The sequence below is a fragment of the Benincasa hispida genome, chromosome 7 (assembly GCF_027475165.1).
Source record: "Benincasa hispida cultivar pf3 chromosome 7, pf3_genome.v1.1, whole genome shotgun sequence".
Taxonomy (NCBI): Eukaryota; Viridiplantae; Streptophyta; class Magnoliopsida; order Cucurbitales; family Cucurbitaceae; genus Benincasa; species Benincasa hispida.
This window is the reverse complement of record NC_143484.1, coordinates 8,759,802-8,772,030: the sequence shown is the minus strand read 5'-3', so window position 1 is coordinate 8,772,030 and position 12,229 is coordinate 8,759,802. Positions and strand designations below refer to the sequence as shown.

Below are 12,229 nucleotides of genomic sequence, written 5' to 3'. Positions count from 1 at the left end.
TCATAATGAAAGACAACTTAGAATATTTTTTTTACACCCAGGATAAAGCTCTTTTTCTGCATCATTCAATAATCTATAAAAATGAGAAACATTCTCATTAGGTTCTTCATCATAACCATGCTTATTTGATTCTCCTTTACCAATCTAATAATCCATGTTAAAAGCACCAAAATGATCCTTTAGTATTTCAAAAACATCTTTATCATCAGTGTCATTATCATTTTCTCCTACTTCATAAGTAAAACTTTCTTCACCATGCATTCATCCATCTAATGTAACTGGGAACTATTTCAAACATTAACAAATCTGCTTCAACATCATCTCAAGTCTTAAGTACTGCATTATTGCATCTTTTACATGGACAAGATATTTGACTAGTCGTTGCATGCATAAATGCAAAATCCAAAAAACTTCAAACTCTGTTTCTATATTCTTGCAATATTCGATTTCCAATTTGCATCCAACTTCTATCTATGTTATACACTTCTTTCTAAAAAGTGTGAGATTACCTAAACCAAATTAGTACTTTAAGCTAATTTACAATTCAAAGAATAAAAGGGAGAGAATGACAATAAAAGAAAAGTAAATAATATATTTAAAAGTAGTTTAAAGATCATCATAATACAAATAGAGAATTATTCATTCTATTCTCTTTTTTTACACTTTGGGTTGATGTTGACAAAAGAGTGTTACTCTGCATTATATACTTTTATGCACTTCAAAATATGAAATAGTAAGAGAATAAAAATGGGGAAGATGGAGATTCAAGAAGTATTTTTACCTCAAAAAAGCATCCACATTTGGCTAGATATTACTTTAAACTAATTATTACATCTAACAACATCAAATTATTACTTTAAACTAATTTACAATTCAAAGAATAAAGGGAGAGAATGACAATAAAAGAAAAGTAAATAATGTATTTAGCAGTTTAAATAATATAAGTATTCATCATGATTTTTCATTGTGTTTTTAGTTTAAAAAATTCAGAAACCTACTTGTTTAAAGATATGTTCTCAATGGTCCACTGATTGGTATTGTTCCACACAAGTCATTGTTTGAGACATCCTTGAAACAAAGGAGACACAATCCATCATAAACCAATCACATGACATGGCACAAAACTTCAATCAGGGATGTATATCACCTAAATGAACTAATACACAAGATGAAAGTATACAAAGACTTACACAAGTTAAAGACTTGTAATTCTAGTAAGTTCTCTCGAGATTGGTCCATTTAATCGATTATCATTAAGCCGTCTACAAAATAGAATAAGAGTTCAGACAAAAGATTGTTAAAAGAAAGGGTCACAGGAGAAAGCATTCATTCAGATTTTACTTCCATCCAGAAACAAAAAGATGATAGTCATTGGTTTCACAATCCTAACATGTCACACCCCTCCCCATCATTTAGTTCCTGTATCTATCGCTTAACTCCAGTGGCCCATCGTGTAGCTTAATCATTTAGTAAATGATCTCGCTCTCAACGATCTCGCGCATAGCCTATTGTTTAGCTACTGTGCCCATCATTTACCTCCATCATTTAGCGTTGATGCCTTATCGTCTAACGCATCTGCCTATCGCTTAACATCATCGCCCAGTGCCTGCGTCTATCGCCCAATGCCCATCGCTTAGTATTCTGCCTATCGTGTAGCGCGTCTACTCATCGTTTAGCGCAACACGGCTATCGTCTAGTGCTATCGTCCAGTTTCTATGCTTATTGTCTAGCGCTTTCACTGATCGTGCAGTACTTTGCCTATCGTATAGCCCGATCGTCTAGCACGTCACTCCTCATCGTTTAACATCGTGCACATCTTCACGATCGTCTAACGCATCTGTCTATCACTTAATTTCATCACTTAGCGCCTGCATCTATCGCCCAACGCCCATCGCTTTGTATTCCGCCTATCGTGTAGCACGTCTGCTCATCATTTAGGCGCAGCACGGCTATTGTCTAGCACTATCGTCCAACTTCTACGCTTATCGTCTAGTGCTTTCATTGATCGTGCAGTATTTTTCCCATCGTATAACCCGATCGTCTAGCGTGTCACTCTTCATCGTTTAACGTCGCACGCATCTTTATGATCATCTAACGCATCTTCACAATCCTAACCTTTCTCAAAGGTTTTTATTAACCTTCAATAAAAGGTGCATATTTTTCAAAGGACTTATTAAAGCCTCCGATAAATGTATGTCTTTCTCAAAGGTTTTTATTACCCTTCGATAAAAACTACATATTTTTCAAAGGTTTTCTCAAAACCTTCAATAAATATATATTTTTTTCAAAGGTTTTTATTAACCTTCAATAAAAAGTACATATTTCTCAAAGATTTTTCCAACATCTTCAACAAATGTATATTTTTCTCAAAGATTTTTTATAGCCTCCGATAAAAGATTGTCGAAATAGCTCAATTTTCTTGTAGTGTATATACAAAACAACCTGCCTAATTTTGTAATAAACTCTATATATATGTGTGTGTTTGCGTAATTTACCAAATAAAAAAAAAAAAAAAAAAAAGAGAGAGAGAGATTAAGAAAGGCTTTGAAGAATATTTGGTGTTTGGTTTTTGAGGGTGTGTTGCAATGGCTAAGGCTGTTGCTGCAATTTCTAGAGCTTCAATTTTATTCCATCTCCTTTTATTGTCATCCTTTCATTCTACTAGTATTTCTATCTTTTCTTATTTTAATCCAATTTTACAATTTAGAAATTTGAATTTTATATCCGATACATGAAACAATAGTTAAGCTTTTAATGTAATTTCCGTATAGTTAAGGGTGTTTATGGATTGGGTTGGGTTGAAAGACTTTTTAGACCCAACTCAATTATTCGGGTTGTAAATTCCTTCTACCCAAATAACCATTATTAAAAAGTAAACCCAACCCAACCATGAAAAATTTAGATTGGGTTGGTTCGGGTTAATCGGGTCATTTATTTAAAATTTTGTTCTAAAAAGAAGCAAAACGTAAATACATAAAAATCTAATTTAATTATTTTCATATATTGAGTTAAGATTAACAACTCAACTCAACTCAATTTCAATTTATATAGTGAAAATTTTCTTTCTAAAGTGCAAAGAAGAGTTGTTGAAAAATAAATTATTTAAAAAATATTAAAATTAAATAAAATTAAAATCAATATATGTATAAATAATTGTTTTATAAGTAATATAAAAATATTTTAAAGTTAATAATAAATTCGAATTGGTTTGGATTATACTAGGTGAACCCATGAACCAACCCAACCCATAAAATTTTTATTTATTTGAACCCAATCCAACCAAATGAGTTGATAACCCAACCTAAATTGCACGGGTTGGGTTAGGTTGGGTTGATCGGGTTTTCTGAACACTCCTACGTATAGTTAAGGACGTGACACTCCGTAAAGTTGAGAGATATTATCAAACCTTTTGAAAGTTCAAGACTCGTAATTTCTTTTTTTTTAAAAAAAATAATATATGGAATGAGTGAATAATTGAATCTCTCATGTCCAGGTCGATAATATAAACTTAGTGTATTAAGGATGGGAATGATTTAATTAGGTAGAACATTAGAGAGAAAATGTGAAGCAAATTCGATAGCAATAAGTCAAAGAGGAGGAGGGTCGCAGTTCAATGGAATCCCGACGTATATGGTGGAGATAACAAACCAATGTAGGGAAAATTGCATCATCTACGATCTCCATTTGAAATGTTGATCTTTCAGCTCAACAAAGTTAATAAACCCTCACGTCTTCAAGCGCATTGTGGTCGGTGATTCCCTTGTCAACAATGGTAGACACATCCCTCCCGGCACCACCATTTCCTTTATGTTCCCACTTTTAGTTTCCTCTCTCAAATGAGATCAGTTCACAATAATACATTCTTTTCTTCACGATTCATTTTTTGTCACAACGGTTTATTTGGATACTTTATTATCCATACTATATATAAAAGAGGTTAAAAGGATAGAATCTATACTTTCCTTTTTTTTCTCCTATAATATTAATAAATGTCTATTTTGTCATTTGTTGATTGGAAGTGACTTTTTGAATGTATGTATCTTTTAAGCTATTTTGCACTTCGTTGGTAAGTAGTGATTGTTTGAATGTAAGTTTCTTTTAAGTTCCATAAGTGCAATTGATGTTTATGGTACCGTCTTGTTCAAGTGGAGGTGTTTACATTTCGAACCGATGCATCCATTCATGTATGGGTACAATCCATGTATAAACTTACAAAAGTTATATGAAAATTTGAAAAAACTACCAAAAGTGTCCATATATAAAAACAATACAAACTAAATTACTTGGAATAATTGATACATTGATGCATTTCGCATATTGCTTTCATGAACCTCTTTCCTTTTGATGTTTGGCTTCATTTTTACTTAATTGTTTGTAACTGAACAACTACAACACATGTGCTCTGCTATGGAGTATTAAAGTTCTATGGTAGTTTATATAATGATCCATTATCCTTGCATTATTTCAAATGATTTTCAAGTTCTCAGCTGAAATGCAATAAAATTTAAAAAATTCTTCACAAGTACGTTATGTAATTTCCCCTAAAAAATCTATGTTCTTCATCAATTTCTTTAACTTAATATGGTTTATATAGCCTGTGGAAAAAAATTATTTACTATATGTATTGTTCCTATTTATTGAATCTCATCTTGGTCTTCTTAAGTATATTTCATTTTTTTCCTTTCTCATATTTCTTTCTCCTATAGGTGTCTTTACGTGTGGAGTTTTAGTCTTTAGAACACTACTGCAAATTTGACCTTTTTTTACACATAGAATTTTTGTTTTCTTGATGGTATAACCATAAAAAAAAATACATTTCTTAACTCAATTAACTTTTATAATTAACTTGAGGTACATGTACATCAAGAAAAATACTTTTCTTGACACAAAAATATGCAAGTTTCATCAAAATGGTGAATTCCCAGTTTTTGGATTCCTTGATGGTAAAAAACTGGCAATAAAATCCTTTCTTGATGGGTCATGGTCGTCAAGGAAGATGCACAAACGCGGGATTTCTTGATGGGCGGGCCTTGCCCGCCAAGAAAAGGGCTAAAGTTGACCGATGTTGACCGTCAAGAAAAGGGATCAAAATGATGCCATTTTGGTTGATTTTTCTTGATGGGCATTTTCCCTCGAGAAAAGTTGATAGCTTTATCACTTGCTTTAACCATCAAGAAAAGCCCCAAAACGATATCGTTTTGAGCCATTTTTCCTTTCCAAAAGCAATGTGGTTTAGGTCTTCTCCCTCCTTTCCTCAAGAAATTGTGACCCATACAAAGCTTTTCTGTAACTTCTCAAGTCTCCGGTAAATTAATTTAATTATATCAAGTTATTGGATTTTACCCTTATCAGGCCACCATATTTGATCTCTGGAAAAGGTGTTTGCACTTAAAGGAATATAGCAAGAAAAGGTTTGTGAGCTTCTTCCTTTACTTTTGCTTGTAGAGAAGAGATGATGTTACTTATTCTACAACTAACTTGGATCACTACTTTTTGGTAATTAACTAGTAGACATGTATATGGGACTACTTTAACCAACGGAAACAATAAATATCGGATGCGACAAGCCAAAAGCTCGAAGAACTAAACTTGTAGATGAATCAACATGTGAGTACGTATTCGACGATCTATTTATAGTATTGCCATATTGTTCCAAGAAGAATTAGCTTTAGGGAGTGTGTATGAAGAATTAGATTTGGTGTATTTTGTTATTTTCGTATAAAAAAGTATAGGTTAGTACCATGAGTTACTTCTTAGTACCATGCATTAAAAGCATGTTTGAGGTCGATTACAGGTTGCCCTTTCTTGATGGGCAAAAAACGTCAAAGTGCCCTTTCTTGATGGCCAAAAACGTCAAGAAAGGATTTTTGGTAACTTTTTTTGGCCGTTAAGAAAATCAGTTTTCTTGCTCGCCAAGGTTTCTTTATGTTGGCTTTGTTGACTACTTTAGCCATCAAAGTAGACATCTTTTTTATATTTTTTGCCCATCACAAAGACCAAATTTGTAGTAGTCGAAAATACTAAATTTCGTAAAGCTTAGTCTTCACAAGAGACTGAAATTAATAAGGACAAAAAAATTTGTCTTCTTTTTACAAATAGTTTTGAGACCACTCATCTTTTGGAAATATTTTTCAAACGATCCTATTTTTATGCTTAATCTGATCGTCCTTATAGTCGGTCAACAAGATTGTAGAGCCCTTAAAAATTGATTGATGATCTAAAACCGATGATCTCTAACATGTCAATTTTCAACATTAGTTTTAGTTTAAGACTATCTACTACTTTCTATAATAGGATGTAGTGCTAGGTGCACTAGTATTTCATCCTTTACCTAGCCCCCGAATTTTCGGGAAAAAAAATTTGAGCTCTTTTGAGTGGTACTAAATCGAGTTTTGAAGTTTAAAATTGATGAGATGGAGTTAAGAAGTGTGTGTTTAGGGCTAGACTTGTTTAATCTCTAGTTAGGCAATAATAGAGAGAGAAAGAGAAAAGGAGACAAAGATAGAATTTCTCGATAAATGTGCAAATTTCAATAACATGATTGAAGTTTGTAGAGTTGAGTTATTTAACATCAACTGGGCAAAATACTCCATTTGTGTATATATATAATGAGGGAATTGTCAAACATAGTCAAAACCAAATAGGACTCCTATGACTCTGAAATGACTATTTTTCCCTTTAAATTTAAAATATTTAGGCGGTCGTTTGTTTTCTGGGGATAGTTTGTATGCCTTAATTCTTGAAGTTACAACTTAATTTATTCAATTATTGTGAACCCTTTGGGTGGATTTGATTTATTAACAATAGAAATTTAATGAATTTTTCTGACAAACTAATTTATTAAATTTCTTGTATGCTAAATCATTCTAGCCTGTGCATAATTGAGTGATTAAGTTGCACATATTAGAATCACATGTCTAGACTTTTTCTGGCCAAATCCATGTATGCCCTAGTATAATATTCCCATATAAATCGTGCTATAAGATGTGGCTTTCCGGCTTGTAGTGTGTCTCGACAATTGAACCCTTTACTTAATGCTTTTCAGTTTTAACTCGTATGTCGCTGAGAAGGAAAAGTCTCAAACTGATTTAAGGCTAATTAAGATTGTTATCGAAATTGGCTAATTGAGCTATTAGAATTTCTAATAGGTTGAGGGGTTCAAATAATTGGAAGAATTAACTAGTAACTAATGATAGAAAACAAAAAGCATGAAAACTAATCCCAAGATTTTCCATTAATTTGATTCAATCTCTTTTCTGTTCTAACATTTATTTATTCTCCTTTGTTTGGCCTTTAATTTATTTTGCAAACAAAATCTAAATAACCAAAACCACTTTTTTTACTTGGAATTCATTAATCGATCTAAGCTAATTTAACAGTTTCCCTGTGGATTCGACCTCGATCTTATCACTTTGCTACATTTGTGGTTTAAGTCTTGGATCGGTCAAAATAAATTATCTTTGCTCGGGCCGAGGACGCTCACGACACACTAGTCTCGAAGTCGAAACACCCATCATATCCCAATGGCATTCTAGGCAAGCCGAATAAGAAATCCATCGTAATATGCTCCCATTTCCACTTTGGCACTAAGAGTGTGTTAAGCAATTTTGTCAGCCTCTATCATTCGGGTTTAACCTGCTGGCATATCAAATACTTATCAACAAATTCTGTTATTTCTCTTTTCATGCTTGACCACCAGTACGACTTCTTTAATGTTCTATACATCTTCGTATTGTCTGGATGCATGACATAAGCTGAACTATGTGCTTTCTCCATAATGGTTTGTTTCAAATTTAAGGCATTGGGCACACATACCCTACCTTCCTTGAGTAAAACTCCATATGTTCTTAACTCATAATCTATCCTCTAACTATTACCTACCTCCTCAGCTATCTTTTGGAGATTAGAATCTCTTAATTGTTCCCATAAAATATCATCAATAAGGTAGGTCGTATCTGAAATGAGGCTAACAAACCTTCTGCCTGATCAACTGCTAGATTAGCATTAGCATATCTCAACTCTTGCAACATCAAACCTCGTACTGAAAAAAGAGTAGCTCCTGTTGTTCCTGATTTCCTGCTTAAGGCATCTGCCACTACATTTTCTTTACCTGAATGGTATTCAATAGTACAATCATAATCCTTGAACAACTCTAACCATCTTCTCTATCTTAAGTTCAACTATTTCTGATCAAAGATATACTTCAAACCTTTGTGATCAGTGAATATGTGGCAACGCTCACCAAACAAATAATGCCTCTATAGCTTTAGAGCTAGTTCTACTGCTGCTAACTCCAGATCATGAGTCGATTAATTACACGCATGCTTCTTTAATTGTCTAGAAACGTAGGCTATCACTCTACCTTCCTGCATTAAAACACATCCTAGTCCCTGTTGGTACGTATCACAATAAATCTCAAACTCTTTACCTGGATTAGGAAGTGGAAGTAAATGAGCTGATACTAATCTTCGTTTCAACTTTTGTAAACTATGCTCACACTCAGAAGACCACTCAAACTTCATATCTTTCCTGGTCAGGCTAGTTAGTGGAAGGGCTATCCTGGAAAAGCCTTCCACAAATCGCCTGTAGTAACCTGCTAAACCCAGGAAATTATGTGCCTCGGATACCTTAATAGGTCATTCCAAGTTCACGATTGCTTCCATCTTCTGGGATCTATAGTAACTCCCATTGTAGATACTACATGCCCCAGAAATACAACTTATCTAATCATAAATCACATTTACTAAACTTAGCATAAAATTTCTTTTTCTCGTAACGTCTGAAGCACTAATCTCAGATGTTCTGCATGCTTCTCTCTGCTACTTGAGTACACCAAAATGTCATCAATAAATACTATTGCAAATTGATCCAGATAGAATGGAATATCCTGTTTATAAGATCCATGAATACCGTAGGGGTATTCGTCAAACCAAATGGCATTACTAAAAACTCATAGTGTCCATATGTAGTCCTAAAAGCAGTCTTTGGAACATCCGCTTCCTTTACCTTCAACTGATGGTATCCTGACCTTAAGTCTATCTTAGAGAACATTGTTGCTCCCTTTAACTGGTCAAAAAGCAGTTTTTGGGACATCCGCTTCTTTTACCTTCAACTAATGGAATCCTGACCTCATGTCTATCTCAGAGAACATTGTTGCTCCCTTTAACTAGTAAGAAAGATCATCTATATGAGGTAAAGGATACTTATTTCTGATTGTTACCTTATTTAACTATCTATAATCTATACACAACCTGAGAGTACCATTTTTATTCTCTACGAATAAGACCGACGCTCCCCAAGGTGACACACTAGGTCTAATGTACCCCCTATCAACTAACTCCTGTAACTGGACCTTCAGCTCCTTTAACTCAGCTTCTGCCATCCTATACAGTGCCCGTAAAATAGGTGTTGTACCTGAAACCAAGTCAATAGTATACTCAACCTCCCTATCAGGTGGCAATCTTGACAACTCTTCAGGAATATTTGGTGTTTGGTTTTTGAGGGTGTGTTGCAATGGCTAAAGCTACTGCTGCTACAATTTCTGGAGCTTCAATTTTATTCCATCTTCTTTTATTGTCATCCTTTCATTCTACTGGTACTTCTATCTTTTCTTATTTTAATCCATATTTACAATTTAGAAAATTGAATTTTATATCCAATACATGAAACAATAGTTAAGCTTTTAACGTAACTTCCGTATAGTTAAGGGTGTTTATGGATTAGGTTGGGTTGAAAGACTTTTTAGACCCAACTCAATTATTCGGGTTTTAAATTTCTTCAATCCAAATAACCATTATTAAAAATTAAACCCAACCCAATCCAACCATGAAAAAATTGGGTTGGGTTGGTTCGGGTTAATCGGGTCATTTATTTTAAATTTTGTTCTAAAAAGAAGCAAAACGTAAATATATAAAAATCTAATTTAATTATTTTCATATATTGGATTAAGATTAACAACTCAATTTCAATTTATATAGTTGTTGAAGAATAAATTATTTAAAAAATATTAAAATTAAATAAAATTAAAATCAATATATGTATAAATATTTGTGTTATAAGTAATACAAAAATATTTTAAAGTTAATAATAAATTCGGGTTGGTTTGGGTTATATTAGGTAAACCCATGACTCAACCTAAACCATAAAATTTTTATTTATTTGAACCCAATCCAACCAAATGAGTTGATAACCCAACCCAAATTGCACGGGTTAGATTGGGTTGATCGGGTTTTCTGAACACCCCTATGTATAGTTAAGGACGTGACACTCCGTAAAATTGAGAGATATTATTAAACCTTTTGAAAGTTCAAGACTCATAATTTCTTTTTTTTTAATAATATATGGAATGAGTGAATAATTGAATCTTTCACGTCCAGGTGGATAATATAAACTTAATGTATTAATTAAGGATGGGAATGATTTAATTACGTGGAACATTAGAGAGAAAATGTGAAGCAAATTCGATAGCAATAAGTCAAGGAGAAGGACGGCCGCAGTTTAATGGAATCCCGACGTATATGGTGGAGATAACAAACCAATGTAGGAAAAATTGTATCGACCAGATCCTTACATAATAAGGTTCGTTCGCTACGACATGCATACTTAGATTTTCTATCATGGGGTGCGTTTTGGTAAAAATTTCAAAAGAACACATCTAAAATTTTATGAATTAAGTATCAAAACTATACAAAAGATTATTTTACAAAACACCAGGATCCTTAAACATTAGCGTAGTAGAACAAAATGCCTATATGACCAAAATAGTGAGTTTGACGGTTGACCACTTGAGCGACGTCCAGTCATGCCATTTACGCTGTGTCCTTACCTACAAAGTCTGTAAAATAGGATGAGTATATAATAAACCCAGTAAGTAGTTCTCACTTAAGGTAGTGACCAAATGTACAGTCACATGCAACATGTCATGAAAACACATAATTGGGACCCAAAACATAAACTTATAATAACATGAGGTGATCGGTTATGCTTCCGATGTAAGTTCCTCCGCCCTGGTAGGAAGATGAGGACTTAAGCGAAAACTAACTCATCTGATGATTAGCGGGTCATTTAGTCAGTAGGGCCAGAGTTGCATCCAACATCAACCATTAGCATAAACGTAAGGTTGGACTAGAGGGGTGCAACATACATACTCTGTTAATCCCTAGCATAAATATAACGTAAGATTGGGCCTAGAGAGGTACAACCATACATGCACTGTCAGCCCTGAAAGCATAACCTATACCTAATTAAAACATGATCTTAACATAATTGTGACAAACATAATGCATGGGGTCCCTTATAGAGAAACGTGTTTTAAACATGTAATGCAACATAACAATAAGAACATAATAAAGTAACATATCAAAGGTATACTACCATAAACACACTTAAAGAGAATGTGAGATAAACTATTTACCTTTACTGCAATCATAATTGTTCCTTATGGTTTGGTCTTGAAATACTCTTGATTTTATTATTATTATTTTATTAACAAAGTGTGCCACTTCCCTATTTATAGAGAAGTTTTAACCAACCTCTCCTTATATTATATATATATATATATATATATATATATATATATATATATATATATATATATATATCTTCTTTTATATTTATCTTCCTTTTTTTTATGTTTATCTTTTTTTATATTTATCTTTTTTTTTAATATTTATCTTATTTTATATATATTTCCTTTTATATATATTTATTTATATTTATCTCTTTTATTCTTTTATTTTTAATGTTTATCTTTTTCTTTCTTTCTTTCTTTCTTTCTTTCTTTTATATTTATCTTTTATTTTTAATGTTTACCTTATTTTATATTTATCCCCTTTTATATTTATTTATTTATTTATGTATGTTTATCTTCTTTTATATTTATCTCTTTTTCTATGTTTATCTTTTTTTTATTTTTAATGTTTATCTTTTTCTTTCTTTCTTTCTTTCTTTCTTTCTTTCTTTTTTTATTTCTTTTTTTATTAAGTTTATCTTCTTTTATATTTATCTTTTTTTTTAAAATATATATATGTTTATCTTCTTTTATATTTATCTTTTTTTTTTAATGTTTATCTACTTTTATATTTATCTCTTCCTTTTCTCTTTTTTTTTAATGTTTATTTTCTTTTATATTTATCTCTTTTTTTTAATATATTATTATTAACTTAAACCTTCTACATATTATTTATTATTATTATTCACTTACTATTATTTACTTTAACCAACATACATG

General features: G+C 32.3%; 1 long non-coding RNA gene across 1 annotated transcript; it reads right to left on the bottom strand.

Moving 5' to 3' along the window:
* Positions 1-10,638: 10,638 nt before the first annotated feature.
* LOC150034896 (uncharacterized) lies at positions 10,639-11,471 on the bottom strand. The gene is made up of 2 exons (XR_016530971.1): positions 11,414-11,471; positions 10,639-10,834 (listed from the first exon to the last, which is right to left on the bottom strand). It is a non-coding gene; the product is annotated as an uncharacterized LOC150034896 (long non-coding RNA).
* Between the last annotated feature and the right edge of the window lie 758 nt (positions 11,472-12,229).